Raw genomic sequence first — 18,956 nt, forward strand, 5'->3', positions numbered from 1 at the left:
GGCTAAAAATCTAATCTAGTGTTTAAATCAAATGCAATATTCTTAAAGAAAGAAAAGTTGGGTTTAGTTGACAATTTTGTGGTGCCAAATTTGTAATAAAAAAACCACAAAAAAAACCTGAATGTGTGGGTTTCGCTGCTAAGCTTAGTAGGTGGGTAGCAACCATGATGAACTTGCCAAATCCTCTCTTTGCCAAAGCTAAACAGCTAATAGTGCTAATGGTATTTATTGGTTTGATACTTCAAAGAAGCAAGACATATCAGCGGTTTAATAATTTATGCTTTTAAAAATCAGGGACTGTTAAAACTGATTATTAGATCCTCTCCACTACCAAACTCTGGAGTTGGTCTCTGTGAAATCCTGCTCTACTGGTGAGAACATTGACCTGTTAGGGGATAGAATGTAGTTCCTAAAAGGGATATGAGATTTATTCTAGTTGCAGAATGTCATCTGCATTGATATTGCTTTATTGATGACAAGCCTTGAAAAACATGCTGCTTGACACAACCATAATGGGCCCACTAAAAACTGTGGGGCATTGGTTGCAAATCTGCTCGACTCAGCTGTTCAGCCCAATTATCTGCATATTTGCTCGTTGGCTAATGAATGCTCTCGTGCAGAGATGAACAACTTTAAGTTAATATTGATATACACTGCAGCTGTGTAATAAAGTTAAAACCTGAGCTCCCTGTTTGGGTTTTAAATTAAATTGCTACTTAAAATAATTTTTAATTGAATTTAGTCTGAATTTGATCACATTTAGGTAAAAAAAATGACATGCTCAGACTGATCAAATCTACAGCTGAATACTCTATACTGAACAGAGATTGCTAAAACACCAGTTTTAGATTAATGAAACTATTACTCCACTTGTAACAATAGAATTGGATAGCCTTTTGCATCATTTCAGGTCATTTTCGCCACACTGTCCACTTTAGACAAAGCCAAGCATGAAAGAACACAAAATACAGTCTGATCCAAGTTAGGCTGAACATATGCGCATAGATATAAAATAAAATGACAGTCCTTAGGAAGTTGTGTGTATTTATAGTAGGGGAAGATGATGTGATTTATAGTTGGAAGTTTACTGCCAACTATCAAAATAAACATTACAACTCGTTCAACTGAATTTATATGAGGTGAATTTTAAGTTTAAAATTTTAGATTCACACATGAAAACTGAGGGAAAATATGGGAAAACGATCCTAACACATGAATTTCATAGGCATGAATTTCATAAGCACCAGAATATCTTGATAGGCTCAGTATAAAACTATGTAAAGCATGAAAGCGTCTCCACCCTACCGCAGGTTAAACGCTAGAATCTAACAGGAAGCACTAAAAACACCATACAAAAATAAAAGCACCAAGTAATCATGTTTAAAAAAGTACAGTACTTTTGAAAGTACAAACAATAAACACTACATAAAATTCATTAAAATTTTACTATTGTAGCTTTATTCCTAAAAATTGCGAAAAAATATTCTCTTAACTAAGCAGTATTCTTGCTACATCTATTTTGTTTGAAGGCATCGTGACCGGAAATGCATTGTTATTGTGGCCAAATTAACGTCACTCACCTTTGCTTGATCCCGTGGCTCCAGCCAATCAGCGGCTGTCTGGGACACATGAGCGGCTATAATATATCCACAGAACAAGCTGCAGCCAGAAGGAACAAAGAAAGAAAGCCGCCTCGTTCCCTCTTCACAGTCATTTCACCTTCCCTGCACCCTCCAAAAAAAACGGACTACATTCAGCCATTTTTCACCGCTGTTTGTTACACTTTCCCGACATTTTGCGTGTTTCTGTCGAGCGCTCAGATTGTCTGAGGAGAGACGAAGTCGTGAGAGGGGTTTTCTTCTGTCTCGAGTCGCTTTTCTCGGAGACTCGCCTGGATGCGTTCGTTGGAAGGCTGCTTATGGTAAGTTTGTGTTTCTCTTTTCTCTTCGGACGGTGTTAATACAGTCTAAAAGAGCTGTATTAACTGTAGCCGCTTGGCTTCACTTTGTGGGCAACACAAATCTCTTCTAACACAAACTTTCGTTCGAGTGCCGATTAACTCTCTTCGCGTTCAACAATCGATCGGTTCGATTCCCAAACTGTTTAGCTACAATAATGTGTCGTCGTGTTACCTCGTTGCTCTGTTACAGTGACTACAAGAAGAAACCAATACATTAATATTTTTTGTAAGCGTTGAACAAGTTTTTCTATTGAAAGTGCGGTTCTGTTACGAATCTTACTTTTTTTCAAACCGTCTAACCTGTTGGAACTGTTGGTTCCGAAGGTGTCTGTCACTTTTACTTGAGTTGTACGTTTCATGACTCAAACTGTATATAAAATATCTAATGTAATCGGAAAGAAAAAAAAACAAACCAGCCGCTTAAAGTTGATAACAGTGACAACTTCTCAAATGTCTGCAGAGAGATGGCGTCAGCATCAAACTACTGGAATTGACTCTGCTCGTCTTTTATGACCCCCATTTTGCCTCATCCATGCATTAACAACCCTTAGTCATTCATGCATTGCACCACTCTGCTGGGAACGTGTTTCAGTCTGTACAGCAGTAAGGCTGCGGGTCTCCGTTCACTGTCTGTCTGATTTAAGGCTTGCCTGTTAGTGGAGGCTAAGTGCTCAGCCTTTGCCCACACCATCTGCTTTGCCCTGCTGGGCCCTGGCAGGCTGCTGTCCAGATCAAGTGTGATAAAGGATCGTGTGGGCGGACCAGCAGCAGATGGACTACATAGTTGGCTGATGTGGCAGCTTGGCTGACTGTTGTCATTGTTTGGTTTATTTTCATTTGGGGTTGTTGTAATAAACACAAACTCCTCTCCTATAGCAAATTGTATGGAATGTTGATTACCAAGTCATGTTGTCTTCACAGTTTGAACCAATAATGTCATCAACACTGAAAAAGACAGCATTTTTTAACTCAGAAACTGTCTTGCCAGTGTAATATGGTAGCAGCACATATGAATAATCAGAATAAGGCCGAGATTGTGTGCAAGAAATAATTTGACTCGTGTAAAGTTTTCACAGTGTAAAGGCATAAAGCCGAAATATATAAACTATGGAGGAAATAAAATGATCATAAAGGAACAATATGTATATGTGTTTGCAGCCACATGTACTTTTTAAAAAAAAAAATTAAGAAAGGTAACGAGTTATTTTGACAGTGCAGAAGTGTTTTTCTTGTTTCACATCAGAGTAGTTGACTTCTCGAACTGTAAGGTGTTCATCAGAGAGTCTGGGGGAAGAAATTGTCTGTGGCGACTGGTTTTTACATATAGCGCAGAGCTGAGGATAAACGTCTGCTTCCAGGATGTGTGGGGTGTGCAGAGAAGTTTGCTGCCCTTTTCCTGACCCCTGGACCTGTCCAAGTCCTGGATGGAGGGAAGGTCAGCCCTGGCGATCTTGCATAATCTGAAGATGACCAGCAGCTCCAGTAGAAGGTTGTAGAAGTGCAGTCTCTGCTGGACCTTCTGCTGAACAGTGTCTCTGTGAGGGCCAACTCGGATCACAAGATGGAGTGCTTCCTATGATCCAGAAATGATCCATTTTAACAAAATGAAATCGATTTAGGAGTTTGAAACTGGTCATAACAATCAAAGTAAAATTCAGTTTCTGGTCACAGAGTGAACTGTAACGGGTCCTTTGTGTATTTCTTAGTAACTCTCATATTAATAAATTTAAAAAAAAGTACAGCCAAGTAAGTATTGGCCATTAGCACCTCGTTTTCATATCTCTGCTCTGCCAGGAACCCAGTATTGGTTAACCTCAGGCGTTAAAACGCTGTGAAACTGGAGTTATTCAAAAGTTAGTGGTTTCTAAAACCAAAATGGTGTAAGACAGTGAACCACGTGCTTTGCATATTTTAGCAAGTTTTGAATAATGCCAAGTTCTTGCAATATTAAATCTTAATATATTGTGCTGCTAAGTCTCACGTGAATCAAACATTTAGCTCTTTTTACCATGTCTGAATGAACCTGAGCAACATTAACATGAGTGTGATCAATGACTGTTGTTGCAGATTGCTAAAGCTTCTGCCACTTATCTCGTATCTGAAAGTGATGCACAAGTTTTAAGTCGTTCCCTAATATTTCCCACATGCACAGTAATGGAGATGTACAGTTAAGAGCCCAGGTTGTACTCAGCACATCGACTACTGCAGGCACAGAGTCCGATGCTGACTCAGTAGAATGTTAATGTTGTCAAATCCCATTAAGAGCAATGCGGTGCTGAGCAAAGCCCTGCGCTGGCTCTGCTGGACAGCAGGCCATTTAAACGGCCTCATGTTTGTTTTTGTGTGAGAGAATTGAAACACTCCAGTGCCTCACCTTACACAAAACTGCTTTTATATCTCTGCCAAACACTTTTCATTGCTCATCAAAGTAGCTTCAACTAGTTTTTGTTTGTTTTTTAACAAAGTTTGTACTTGCTGATCGTTTACCGAGAGGCTTTGATATGATGCATGACTTTAACCTTTGACTTCCGTAAAAAGGAATAGATTTTTGGTCTTTCATCGATGAGTGCAAGTCGGGACACGGTCCAAAACTTCAAACACATTTATGGTAAAATGTTTCCTAACCAAAATGAGATGAAGTCTGAAATAAGTTTGCACAAACCGTAATCGCATGCAATTCTGCTTGAAACTGAATCGGTATCTGCAGAAGGAATGTTTGTCTACACTCCAGAACCACGTTGAACGAAGCAAAGCTCGGCGTTGGGAACATATCGGGTTGTAGCAATGGAGAAGTTCGCTGTGTGTCTTTACACACCGATTTTAATCTTTGAAGCAGATTAGTTTTCACAGAACTACTGTGAAAACACTGAGAAACAGACATTTATGGGACGTCCTCCTTATGGCAATGAAAACAAAAACTTGACAAAATCTCGCAAACGTTCTGACATCTTGTCTCTGTGGAAATGTTTTCAAAATATCCCATCCATTCCATCCATGATTCTGATAAACAATCAAAATCCAGTATACTCCACAAGGTAGGGTGCATAGATGGAGTAAAATGCTGGGTTGATCTACAGTGTATGTGATCCCTGTTGCTACTGTTGACTGAAATCTTAAGTTCTTTAGCAGATCATGGAGGCTTGCTACAGTGTTAATGTTCACCAGAGAGAGGGAGAGAGAAGTTGAGGTTACTTTCATCTTTTAACTGTGAGAATGATGTGGTGTAAAGTGCTCCTCCTGGAAGAATCTTACACCCACATGTTTCTATACTCGTACACTGAAGGTTTGCAGCACGGAGCTGGAAAATATTTTGAATGAAAATTACTCCCGACAATAATTCCCTCCTGTTTATTCCCAAACTGCTTTCTGTGTTCAGTAGCTGCGAAACGCTGTAGTTTCCAGCCTCTGAGGCAGTAACGCACAACTCCTGTTGAGATGTTGATAATCCAATCCGCTCTTTTGTTTTACTACAGTCTGCACAGTGTAAAGAATTTGACTATCTTAACATCATATCCCCATCACCTTCATTTTGTTTCCTGCCACAAAAGCCAGCCATGCAAAACGATGTACCCAAACCTGGGGGTCAGTGCAAGAACAGTATCTGCATGCACACCATTGTAGAGAATCAGCACAACTCCGCTGATCCAGTATGCAGCGTTTTTTCTGTGTATGCTTAAATATAGACTACACCTCAGACATTGAAGCAGCTGTAAAATAACTATTGTTGAATCAAGTTTTTATTATGACTGTCTCTGGTTTGTGAGGTAGCATTCATGGCGCAAACTTTCTTCTTTTTGCCTGAAATTGAACCACAGGAGTGTTGCTAAATGACTCTAATTTTCGCCAAGTTGGAGCAGTAAAGGTGTGTGTTCTGTGTGAGCTAAGGTTTGGAAACTGCATCAAGATTTTTGTTTATACTGATGAGGTAGAACTAATGGCATAGGGTTTGATTCAAAACTTTATCTCAAAGGAAAATTAAATGTTTCAACTAATGTCATCCAAATATCGTCAGTCATTGTGGATGCTGATGTGTTTGAGTCAGGGATGTTGCATCCCTTTTTACAGATTTTTGTTTGTGGTGTTCATGGAGCAGAGGGCCTCTACTTTGTAGTTTGGACATTTCTGGGGCTTTGCTGTTTGGCAGATATTGTGGTTCTGTTGGCATCTTCAAGCCAGAGTTTTGAGTGTGCAATGGTGCGGTTTCCAGTCCAGGGGTGGAAGCTTGCAGTTTCCAGTTCCTCCTTGACAAATCTTCAGCTAAAATATGAAATATTTTCACATATTACATAGTAGTAGCTCAAAAAGTTAGAAATATTAAAATGGATCTATGTGCACAGAATTTGGTTTTGCAATTTTGCTTGTTTGCAGAGATGTATGTGCTCAAATCAGTCTCTGTGTGCGCTCATAACTACACCACAGTAAGTCTTGAACTGGGGGAAAAGTAGAGTGTCACTAAGAAAAATATGGGGGTTTTAACACCCTGGTAAATTAAGTATTTGTTGGATCAAGATCTGAACCTAAAAGCTCCCAATCTATTGCTCACATGGCTTCAACTCATCTCTAGTCTTTGGATACCGATCATCTGATTGTCTCAAGCGTCCTTTGTCGGGTGGGTGGACTTGGTGTTAGAGATGTGATGAGGAGCTTCGTCATACAAGGTTGACTTGAAAATACAGCTGCTACTCCTTCACATTGTTGGGAGTCAAAAGGGCAGCTCCCTCTGGAAGTCTGCCTCTGAGAGAGACAGACTTCCAAACTCGCTGGAGGAACCGTATATCCCTTTTGGAGTTTCTATCTCCTCAGGCAGATCTCCGACAAGCTGAAGACGATGGCTAGATCTATAAGGGCTGTTGTCTTGTCTTGGCTCTACTGAATATATTGGCTGGTGGCTTTTGAAAAAGTGTTTGAAAGATTTGGAGTCGATGCAATGAACCTGAAGAGTTTCTCATCTTGGGATGTCTTCATAGCAATTTTCCCAAATAAAGTGGTTTTGTGACTTGTAGTAAATTAGTTCTAGTCTTTTGGTCCCTCTTTCATATTTGAAAAGTTCTTGACCTACTGCATGTCATTGCTGTTAATTTCTGTGAACTAATACTCAACTTACATTAGAACTTTCTATGTGACTGTTTCAAAGAAATTCTGTTGGGTAGATATGATGTTGTAGTAGATGTTGGCACAAAAAGATTGAATAAACTTTGTTTTGACTCTTTTTAAGCCCAGTTCTTTTCATAGTTTCCCCTATTCCCCTGCCAAGACCAGCTTCCTGTTACCTTGCTGCAACTTGACCCATACACTCAGCTTTCCTCTTATTACAACTATCCATTCAGCCAACCCATTGTTTCCCCATGCTGTAATGACATGAATAATTGAATTGTCCCCTGTGCTGGTAGATGTCCACCACTGGGATCGTGTTGCTGCAGTGGCGTACAGCATCTTTCCTGTCTTCTTTGCAAGGTGTCAGTCGTTTTTTTCTAATCTGCTCAGGATCATGTTGATCATGTCCTCCATTGAGGGTGTCGAAAAAAAATTGTATTTAAATTTGGAGATTTCTTTACACTGCCAATTACCTAACTGTTCAGTTAGGGGTAGTACTAATGTTGTTGGGACTGCTGGAGTTTGAAGAAAAGCATCTTTGTGAGATCAAAGCAACATGGAAAGCTGACGACACTTTTCACTGCAGTGGTTTCATCTGATCCTTTAGAAATTAGCTTTTTTAATTAAAAATCCATGAAGTTGACAGCAGCTGGTTAGTTGCCCCTGTTCCTTCATGGCATGTTTGATCGTAGTTCGTGATTTTTATTTTCTTAATGAGGCCACAAGCTTAAATATGAGTGTATACTAATTTAACTCAATGACATGACGTCCAAAATGCCTCCCAGTTAAGCTCCTTGTCATCAGAGCGTTTCTAGGATGATGTGCAGAATGTGTCAAGTCATCTTTGAGCGTGTCTGGATTGGCTGGTAGGTTCTGCTTTTAATTCACTCTTTGAGATCAGACCACTATTTCCACACTTTGTCATACACAAAGCAATTTCATTTGCTGCCTGCATCTGTAGAAAAACAAACTTGAATTTTGGCTCTCTTTTTTTATTTTTCATAACTTAAAAAATGGTGATCTGTTTGCCAGAGGAATGAAAGGAATGAATCTGTTGTCCTGCTAACTAAATCAGCACAAACTGTTTTACATTCATCTGATCATTGCAAATACATGATCAGATGAGCTGATTACATTCGTGTCCCGTTTGAGTAAATTTTGGAACTAATGTCAAAGGATTGATCACCTTGCTTAGAAAGAAAATGACTTCTAGAGGTGAACCAATCAAATGTGCAAACATTTTTCCTTTGCTGTAAAGCTGCAGCTAACGATTATTTCAGTAATCAATTATTTTGATGTTGGATCAAAACAATTGGCATGCTCTGCAGATGTTTTTAAGCACTTATGATATATATATATATATATATATCATATTTCTACACAAATATTTAAATTCCCTTTTGAAAAAAACCATTTTATGTCTAAAATGTAATAACATTCCTTTAGTGTACGCTTGATCATTTGTGACAGAATGCATCTGCAGCTAAAGCAATACTTCTAACATGTTTGAATCTCAGCTGCTGTAGTCATGTGGTGATATCCGTTTTTCCTTTTTTATTTAAGGAAAATTGGACAGCAGAAGGTGTTTTGGGTTAATTACTGCTTAAGCTATAAGAGTATGTAGCAATGTGGCATTTCATGATAAATTTGTGCACAATTGTGGTGCAGAATTTTGATATCGTCTTGTCTAATTGTGAAAACATTGAGTAAAGGTCAAAACTTAATAAAAAAAAATCCATTGCATAAATCAATCATAGATCTGATTAGATCATGGTTCGTACAAAGGAAGTTGCATTTAGATTTATTGTGGAAGAGTAAAAAGTTTAACACAATTGTTTTATTGAATGGCTTTAGGAAGCATTCAGAGCCATGTTTCAGGCAAGGTGTTTCTATTCTTGGTCATGTGACTGAGGATGTTTTTATAAGGTCATTCCACATCTAGCCTTAAAAATAGGGGCATTATGGGACACCCAGCATGACTCTTTATTGGGATATTTAATGACTGTTATTTCAACCTAAACCCATTCAGAAGTGCCACTGACCACAGGAGCAATCAGTCACTAGAGACCGTGTTTGAACTGAAACACATCGGGTCTGAAACGGTCGGCTGTCTGTGCCTTCCCTGAGGCCGTCTGCTGATAAATGGTTCACTCCCGCTTCCCTCTAGCCTTCATCAACAATGTCGGATCATTAAAAGCCACAGTTTTCCATATTCACTAACCTCTGCAGTTCTTCCTCTTGGGAGCGTCTTGATGCGCAATACAAAATGCTTGTTAACCAAATTGGATTTGTGCCTTAGTTACTGCAAACTAATTGTCCTGTTAATGAGAAGTAGATGATAAAATGGCAAGGACATGAAAGAGGTTTCACAAGAGATTCTCAGCAGAGGTAAACTTGTTAGACAAGATTGCTGTGCAGTTGGGGCTTTAGGAAAAGAGATGAGTTTAAATCTAGCAGCAATCTAACCCAGTTTAGCAACTGATTCTTGCATCTGAAAAATAAAACTTTTTGAAACAAAACTTGTATTCCCAGTAAAAATATTTTTGAGTGCAGATTCTTAATCTGTAAAGAACAGTATGTTATTTCTCAGCGTTTCCATAACAGTATTGTGGCTGTAGTAATGTCCATGTCTTCTTTCACCTCTTCTTTTTGCCATTCTGCAGTACTTTTGAAACGCTGAAACTTGGCCTGTATTTTAGCATGGTCCAAACAAATCCAGTTTTCCTAGAACAACCACCAGTTCTTTAGTGCTTCCTGCATTTATAATGCATGACCTTGTGTCAGACCATTGCCTCTGCTTGAGCTCATTAACATGTTCTGCCAAATATCATTTATTATGTTAATGGTACCATTTCCTTGGTGCTTGTAAAATGAAGAGGAACAAGGTGACCCATAAAATATAGTTTCATTGTGGCATCCTGATTAAACTATGCCGTTTTTATAAGGTAATAACCTGAACTTTGGTGATGTGACCCAGATGCTGTGAATCTCATGTATGCACTGTCTCAGTATCTCAGATCTAGATGGATGAGGATATTTAATTTTCAATTCCTGTTTTCATAATGCTTGAAACGGGAATTGAAGATTGTTGTTGGTTGTCGTCATTTGATTCAATTGTTTGATTCAATTTCAAACTAAAAATCAATCTTAAATTTGTGGTATTTATCATTTTGATGATGGAAAGTTAACCAGATATACGGAGCTACACATTTCAAGCTTTCATACTGTTGGTTCAACTATTCAGGTACTGTAGGGGGGAACAAGCAACGTATTCACCAAGCCTGAAGTAAGTGCCTAAAATTGGAGTCATGTACTGGGTGCAGTGCCTCGCAGAAGTACTCACACCTGTTAAACCTAAAGCTGCTTCTTTTCTTGAGCGGCTTTAAAAACCAGATCTGCCCTGGCCTTATTAAACTTTGCTAGCAAACACTGCACAGTTCTTCCCTGTTTTTTATGCTCACTTGAGGGGTAAAACATTGACACCAGACTGCGTCGTCGCTACATGAGCAAAGGTCATCACAGAGCTGCTTGGGGTAGAGTTTTAAGCTTGAGCAGCATCAGGAATGCATTTGTCATCTTTTGAAGCGGAACAGCCGTGATTTAGCAGCCCTAGACGCAGCAATGAGGAAGCAAGGAACGTTGCAGCTCAGTGTTTTGTTGGTGTGATGATGGGGAAACGCCAAAACTGCAAAAGATTTAGGTTGACGTAATTTGCATTTTATTTATTTGGGTTTTTCTTTTCAATAAAGTTTATATGTGGATATCTATGTACATTTTTGAGTGCAGTACCTAAATCCAAATGTTGCCCATGTTAAAAAATTAAAATCTATAATGCAGACACATTTGCATCTATAAAATTATTTGGCTAAACTGAATAGTTAACATTATGTTTGAGTCTGCAATGAACTTCTAAAAGATGAGATTGAATATCCAGATTTAAGTCTACGAAATCCATAAACTAAAGAGTTTATGGACATAACCCAAAAGTCTTTGAGCTGCGACTGCAGTAAGTACCGATTAGTTCTAATGACGTTCACAAGGTGTGAATACGGATGTCTGCCACACTAAGACTTGTTGAAACCTTCGGTCGTTTTTATTCCTCACAATTTTGTACTAATTAAGGTTTTTGCCATAAAATACCAGAGCACTTCTTTGGATGTTATAACGTGACAATGAAAAGCAGTTCAGTTATAATTGTAATGCCTGGCAGTGAACGAAGTTTGAATTTTTTGACTGCATGAACTTTAGAAACTCATGTCAGGATGCTGTGGACCCTCTGTATAAGGGTCTGGCTTTGGCTCTAAACCAATGTTGGAAATACCACAGTCCATATGAAAAGCTAGCACTGGCTCCTAGTTTTAACACATAGTTGCCAAAGTTATTCTTCCTGGGTAAACGGAGATGCAGAGACTGTGAACGGCCTCTTATCCTTTGCTAATGGGTGTGTCTGAGGAGCAGGAAGTCATTTGGACAAATGGGTCCATTATTGACCTTCGTCTGCCCTGGCAACAACATTCAGACAGATGGATAAAGGGATAATTTAAAGTGCAGTGACTGAAGATTATTTTTCTTTTGAAAATTCAGTTTTGAGCCCATTATTTTTCCTGCTAAAATTTAACAACTCTCACAATGATGACTATTATAAAGCACTTTTTATGCTAAATGAATCTGATGTTGGTGTTAATTCCAACCCCAATTATTCCCAATAATTTTTTTTATTTGAGATCTTTTAACAGATCCTGTCATGATAATGCAAACTCTTTGACACTTGGTTTTACCTCTTGCTATGTAAAACACAGTCTGCTCTTTTTGGAGTTTCTCCTAATTGAGGAAATTCAGTGAAATAAACATGTCAACACATTTCACAAAGCTGATGGAGACATTTTAACTTTGGGTCTAGTTTTCGATCAGTCCCATGTGGAAATGCATTAATAGTTCATAATTATTTGACCATTTATCCCAGCATTCAGGAGTATTGGTGTGTATTGCATGTCTTCCTAATTATAAGCAAGTGTAAGCACTTCTATAAAGAAGGTTGTTATGTTTAGTGCCAGACTTTGCTTGCACCCCGTTAGGCTAAAACTAGGTTTATAGTTTACACACCGTTTGTGCTTGCAGCTCTGGTGTGCAGATGTGAAACCCTTTGGGCATTTATTTTTAAACAGATCAGTATCTTTTAAATAACTTTTTTTTGTTTTTCTTGTTTGCCATTCTAGGGTTGTATTATTTTGACAACCCTAGTTCAGTGTCTCCTGTCAGACTCTTTTTAATTCTATAACTATAGGTGAAAAATAATGGCTTCTTGATGACACTGAATGTAGCATTTTGTTCTGTTGTGCTACCAAACACTGTTTATGGAACAGTGTCGATTGCTGCCGCTGATGTCACTTCCTTTGATAGGTGCTCTCTCGCTGATTTCACTGCCTCAGAGGTGCTGGTGAGTTTTGATGGGTCGTCACTTTGTTGGACCTAATCCTGAGCAGCCCCGTGGGTTTTGTCCCGTTCAGCAAGTTGAGCTGAGCATTAATCTGCCAATCCTGGACAGCTCCGTGTGTGTGTCCACATGGTCTTCTCTTCTGAAGGAGCTCAGTCAGGGTATCTGTGAGAGTGGGTGGTTTTTGGACCGCTTCGGTAAGACTTTGAGCGTGCTTCACACGAAGTCTTGCCTCCCTGTGTTTTCCAGCCCCCCTCCATTTCCTCCAGCAGCTGTTTCCCTCTTAGCTGGGAACTGAAGCCAAGGTTTTTTTTCTTCTGTTTTTCTCCTTCCCCATACTCGCGTCACGAGCAGGAACTTGCTGTCTTCCCCACACAAACACACTCTTCTTGTCTGTCTCTGTCTTGTCCCACACGCTCCTGGCTGGTGAGTGTGTACTGACCTCCTTTTGGATGACGCATTGAAGAGCAAGTATTCCCACTATTCTACTTGGCTGCTGTGATTACATTTGCATCGCTGTGTGGAAATCGCCTGACTTAAAGCAATGTCTTCATGGTAAGATGCCACTTCTGTGTCTTGGCCCTTTGTGTTTCTAGCAGATCTTTCTTTAAGAAGTGACAGGTTTCAAGACTTCTCGACAGTTACAGCATAATTGGTGTATGTCAGCTCTGAATAAGCGTTTTCTTGTTGGCCGTCAAGTCATGTGGAGATTTTTCTTTTATTTCACGACTTTTTTATCTCTTCTATTTTGATCATCAGGTGACTTGCTTGGTTTCTCATTAGCAGAACTTTTGATTGTTTTGGATTTCAGCACAATGTTCCACGCACTTGTGTGTTGGTGTTTCTGGAGTTAACTATTTTTTGTTTGGTTACACTCTTGAGATGGAAACATTTTTTCCCAGCCCTGGAACACCTGTAAGACTGAGTCTAAGCTTCTAAGTTCTCCCTGGAGGTTTAAGGTTATAAATTGTTGTAAGTCATTGTTTTTGCTCCCAGATACAATAACGGATTGAAGATTTAGATATCTGATGATGCCAAGCATTACTCTTTCCATTTCTAAACTTACACTTTGTATCCTTTGACGTCCAGTGAAAATAACATGCTACATTTAATCTGTTACACATTCTCCAAAACATGGTTAACTGTTAAGAAAGCTGTCTGACTCCACACATTTAGCTACAGTTTTCAGTAAACTCTATCCTTTCTCCTACTGAAGATTTAATGCAGAACAGTCAGCTAAATTGTTTAACATCAGGATGCTTACTCTGTTTTGATATGACTTGTTGTTGCTCAGAATATTTCAATGTGGTTCAAATGAGAAAAGTTGGTCTTCTGCTTTATGGCTTTGTTTTTGAAAAGCATAAAATGTGATAAGTTTCTCAGCAGCTCTTTTTGCAGCCTTGGCTCACAAAAAGCTCTCTGGATATGAACCTGGGCAGCATGTTGCATCAGACACAGAGGGCGCTACAGAGGCCAATACAGCCTCTTTTTCAATGTGAGCATTGTAAATGGTAAAGAACACCAAGCAGTGGAAAAACCAACGCTCAATAGGTTACCAAAATGTCCATAACACATTTGAGTCGGACCAACCACGGAGATCAGGATTTGAGTGAATACAGATCGAACCTTGATTTGGTCATCTGACATGTTGGCATAAAGTATTAAAAGACAGAAGTAGGTGATGGTGATTTTATATATATAATCCTTCTTGACCTGGAGTGTTTCACTTCTTCCAGCTGAAGTGATTTTTGTAAATGACTCCCATTTAAAAAACAGCTCTTAGTTGATTATCTCTTGATTTACAATCTTATTGCATATAAAGAATCTGGAAGTATGCCTTGGTTTTTCACTTTTCATTTGCAACTGATTTGCCTTCCCACTTTGTGCCTCCACTAATCTGTATCAGAGAAACATCACCTGTTTTCGATTTGGTTTCCACAGACTCCCTCTCAGACCCGATGCTCTGCGTGAAGGCCATATACTGCAATCTGCCAAATTCATTGCTTACCCATTTGAGTGCTTCACTGAGGGTTTAGTTGCAGTCAAACAGAATAAATAAGAGATGGAAAAACAGAAATTTCATTTTGCATCATCCACACCTGTGCTGCTCTCCTATTTTGAAAGCAGTGACTGCTGCATCTGAAAACTTTAATCATAATTTTAGCAGGGATCCCTGCAGAAGATGGTTAAAAATATATTTTTCTGTGTCCTGCCTTTTTTTTAAAATTATTTTTATAAATATATCTACTATATAATATACTGTAAATTACCTGCAAGAGAGTTCTCTCTCAATTTCCATTCGTCTTTTGTCGTCTTTAAGGTTATGGGGTGACAGGGGACTATGTCCTTGGGCAAGAAGCTGGGTATTTACTGGACAGGTGGCCAGTCCAACGGGGATCAAAAAGTCAAAACTATGCATGCACACACACCAGCTTTGAAGTAAACAGTTTAACTTTCATGCATGATTCTACTAATTGAAACAGAACCCAGGAAAAACCCCATATGTTCTCATTGGAACATTTCAACTCCACATAGAAGGAAACTTTAAAGAATTTAAATAAAGACCTTCTTGCTAGGAGCCGCAATCTGCATCACATTAAGTTTGCACCTGTAGATTTAATAGGTTCAGAAGAAACAACAGTTCCAGTTAACTATGAAGGGATTCAGACTGAAAATGCAAGTTGGGATAGAGATGTTTGTAAAAAGTGGTCTGTTGGGTTCACGCTGGTGACATCTGCTTTTACTTGATGACTCCCAGTTAGTGTTGAAAGGCAACATACAGAAATTTAATAAGCTCTCACTGAGTTCATGTTCCTGTCTAACCTCAACAATTTTACTGTTCTTACTTTAGTCATGTCTAATTTTATTCTGAGAAACTTTTAAATTTGAATACAACTAAGAAATGTTATCATTCCAAATGTAAAGGACTCATTATTCCCCCAAATTTGATTTTAAGTGTAGGACGTCGTTGAGTATGTGAACCAGAGCACTCTGCGCCTCTCATGACCTTGGCTTTGCTGTCCAACTATAACTCACTGCCTTGCTACTGCATATGAACTCTTTCAGAGTTGTTTTCCTGTCTGTAATGCAATGCAGTGATGCTCTCATTTCTGTTAGACTGGGAATTCAGAATTTCTGTGTTCCAACTACAAATAAAATGCACCATTAGACCCCAAATCTCAGAGGAGTTGAAAAGAGTTTCTTGGATGCAAAGCAGGAAGAGCACAAGGAGGGTAGAAAAGAGTCCAAAACATCCCTTCCATCGACCACAATGTGCAAGGATCAGCTCCTCATCTCAGTCTCTCTGCCCCATTCTAAACCGACCTTTGCTTGGTTGCATGCAACCAAGCAAAGGTCGGAATTAGCAGTGCTTGCCAACTGCTGTCATGCATGACCTGTTACTGAGGAAAATGGTTTATTGTGCTTGGATATTGAGCTCTCAGTAGGACTCTCGATCCAGCAACACTCTTCAGTCAGAGACTTCCTAAGATTTGTTGCTAGACTGACTGCTACCAGAGATCCTTCCTGCTCTCGGCATCACCATCCATGACTCTCTAAAGATACATGAATATGAGATGCAACTGTTTCCCTTTGGGAGCAAGTATCTTTGAATTGCAATATTTTAAGTATAAGACTGATTACTCCAAATTTGGAAATGAGTAATTATTGGTATTGAGCATGTCGTTTCAGGGTGTGGGTGGTTGGTTAACAAATTATTTTACAAAATATTTCTATTATTTCCAGTGGGGAAACATTTAACAATTACCAATTGTAAAGATCCAAACTGCCTGTAGCAACAAGTCAAATTTTTCTGCAGAGGTTCCACTCTGTTAATCATCATGGTAAACTGGCAGATGTTTTAGGTTGAAGAAGCTGTATTTGTTTCAGAGCATGAACTCTGAAACATTTCAGCTGGAGAGCTGAATTTAGTCTTTTCACGTGCAACATGGTATTTCCTCATTCCAGTTTTTTGTTTCTGTCGGGGCTTCTGCATCACCCATCCATCACCTGTCCAATCAGTGTATTTAGTGGACAAAATGTTCTAGCTTTGGGGAATTTCACCTTCCTTTGAACACATTTGAAACAATATTCACTACCCTTGATCCCTCACAAGCTGACAGTTCGAACATGTGTAAAAAAGATTCTGAGGTCTTTTTATAATGCAGTGTACCTCGACCTGCTGCCTCAATTAGTAGCAAATATAGTTACAACCAGGCTCTGAATGAAACTTTGTACGCATGTAGAAAAGAACTGATTACATGAATGCCACTGATTTAACAGATTCAGGCACATAAAGTAATTCAGTAAAGTACAACATGTAATTATAGGCTTGAGGTTAGAGAGATGGAGGTTAAGTGAGCTTTCTAAGCCACCTACACTGATTAAACCTGGCATGGTGAACATTGTTTTTGCTAATGGGTTATAATTAAAGTAACCTATTGTTTGTATAGCATATTGTTGAACAAAGTTGTAGTATTGTGTTTTTAAAATCTGCTTTAGAAGTTTTCTCCACAGATGTTACTGATCATATAGTCATTGCACCTGTGTGCTTATGAGATGGGATGAGGCATGAACAGAAACTGTGCTGTCCATCAAACTAAGATGATGTTGCTTTGATGGTTGGCATTCACCAGGTGGAAAGCCTTTTTTTTTTCTTAATGTCAGCATGTCGATGTAGATGCCATCTAGTATCCCCAAAGAGTCCTTTGAGAGATGATCCACCTCTTTCCTCTTCAAGAAAAAAAATTTAAGGTTGATATTGTGCGCTTACATTTTTCTAGATTTTTAGTTTCTGTCCTTGGCCGAGGCTCAAAGTGAACAAATGCACATTGACACAATAAACTGCTTACTATGATGATGCATTTTAAAGGGTACAACTCACACTTTGTCATTCGATGACCCTCTACTGTAATGATTCAAAACCACATAAGGCAAACTCTGAATACCCAACATAAGAATCGCTGTAAGGACTTTCGGTCCCGACAGAAAAAACTTATACATGGTCTCATGCAGTGTAAAGCCATTTATAGCCATGTTACAGGCTTGTTACATTTTTAAAAATGCCACGTTGGTTGTCTAATAAATGTGGTTGGCATTAGTTTGTGAATTATCGGTTGAAGAGGGCTGCACAGTGGCGCAGTTGGTAGAGCTGTTGCCTTGCAGCAAGAAGGTTCTGGGTTCGATTCCCGGCCTGGGGTCTTTCTGCATGGAGTTTGCATGTTCTCCCTGTGCATGCGTGGGTTTTCTCCGGGTACTCCGGTTTCCTCCCACAGTCCAAAAACATGACTGTCAGGTTAATTGGCCTCTCTAAATTGTCCCTAGGTGTGAGAGTGTGTGTGTATGGTTGTGTGTCCTGTGTGTCTCTGTGTTGCCCTGCGACAGACTGGCGAACTGTCCAGGGTGACCCCGCCTCTCGCCCGGAACGTTAGCTGGAGATGGGCACCAGCAMCCCWCCCRACCCCACTGAGGGACAAGGGTGAAAGAAAATGGATGGATGGATGGACGGTTGAAGAACTGAACATATGATTTGTGTCCACTATGTTTTTATCTTCGGTAGAGGAAAATGTGGAAGTTGCTCTGTGTTGTTGCAGTCCAGTCATGAGACGAGGTCCAACAAATGATCCTCAGAGATTGTTATGTCTGAATATTCTGACTGCTGCTGTTCATTTATCATGGTGAATTTTTTTTTCTTTCCTGAATTGCTCCTCTGCTTTCGCCTCTGCATTTTGAGATATAAACCTCAACCTAAAAGTTTTACTGTTTCAAAGCCTACAGTATGGCCATTAAAGCTAGAAAGTGTATTAATACTAGGATTGATAGGATTGATTAGGGATTTTTTTTTTCTAGCATTCAGTTTCTATTTTGGGTTGACTTTTTATTTAGATAAGTTTATGCAATTCTGGGTCTTTTAGAAACTTTTTTTTTTCTTTTAAAGAAATGTCGTCATTTTGGATAAAATGCTAAGTCTTTAATCTCGTCATTTTCTGAGCATTTCAAGCAGTTGTGAAATGTCTCAACCCATTTAAATACTTTGCCATGGAGCACTATGGGAAAAGACTCAATCTTTTGAGAAAAGACTCAATCAGAGCTGCTTATTCTATATTTCCTTTCTGCTTTTTCCCCCACAGCCATGTCAAATTGAGGGTGGCGCTCAGCCCTACTTATAGCAGCATTTGCGAAAACCTTTGAGCAATGTCTGCCAAACAGGGAGACGTGGGACTGTCTCAGGCAGGACATTTTTGAAATGCAAAGGGCAATGAATTTGCGTTCTACAGATTTTCCTGGTCAACAGTAAATATCCTAATATTTGCATATTTTGCACTGTACTTTAAGCATGATAGATGAGAATTTTATAAGTGCAATATATTTTAGTTATAGATTTTCATACGTTGAACCAAATTTAGCCCCAGGCTTTTTCCACATCTGAGATGGTAAGTAGAAATCATTTGCCATTTTAGGTTTTTAAGC

The 18,956-nt window shown here is 39.1% G+C and overlaps 1 protein-coding gene across 2 annotated transcripts in view; it reads left to right on the top strand.

Annotated features, from left to right (window-relative positions):
• Nucleotides 1–1,619: 1,619 nt before the first annotated feature.
• The window catches only part of LOC103474936 (SPRY domain-containing SOCS box protein 4), a 29,420-nt gene continuing 12,083 nt past the window's right edge, over nucleotides 1,620–18,956 (top strand). The window contains exon 1 of one of the 2 annotated variants that reach the window (XM_008426220.2): nucleotides 1,620–1,921. The gene's annotated coding sequence lies outside the window, so the exon portion shown is untranslated. Of the gene's footprint in view, nucleotides 1,922–12,737; nucleotides 13,044–18,956 lie in introns of those variants that run through there. The other variant, XM_008426221.2, reaches the window with a different exon arrangement.

This window comes from Poecilia reticulata, linkage group LG13, assembly GCF_000633615.1.
Source record: "Poecilia reticulata strain Guanapo linkage group LG13, Guppy_female_1.0+MT, whole genome shotgun sequence".
Taxonomy (NCBI): Eukaryota; Metazoa; Chordata; class Actinopteri; order Cyprinodontiformes; family Poeciliidae; genus Poecilia; species Poecilia reticulata.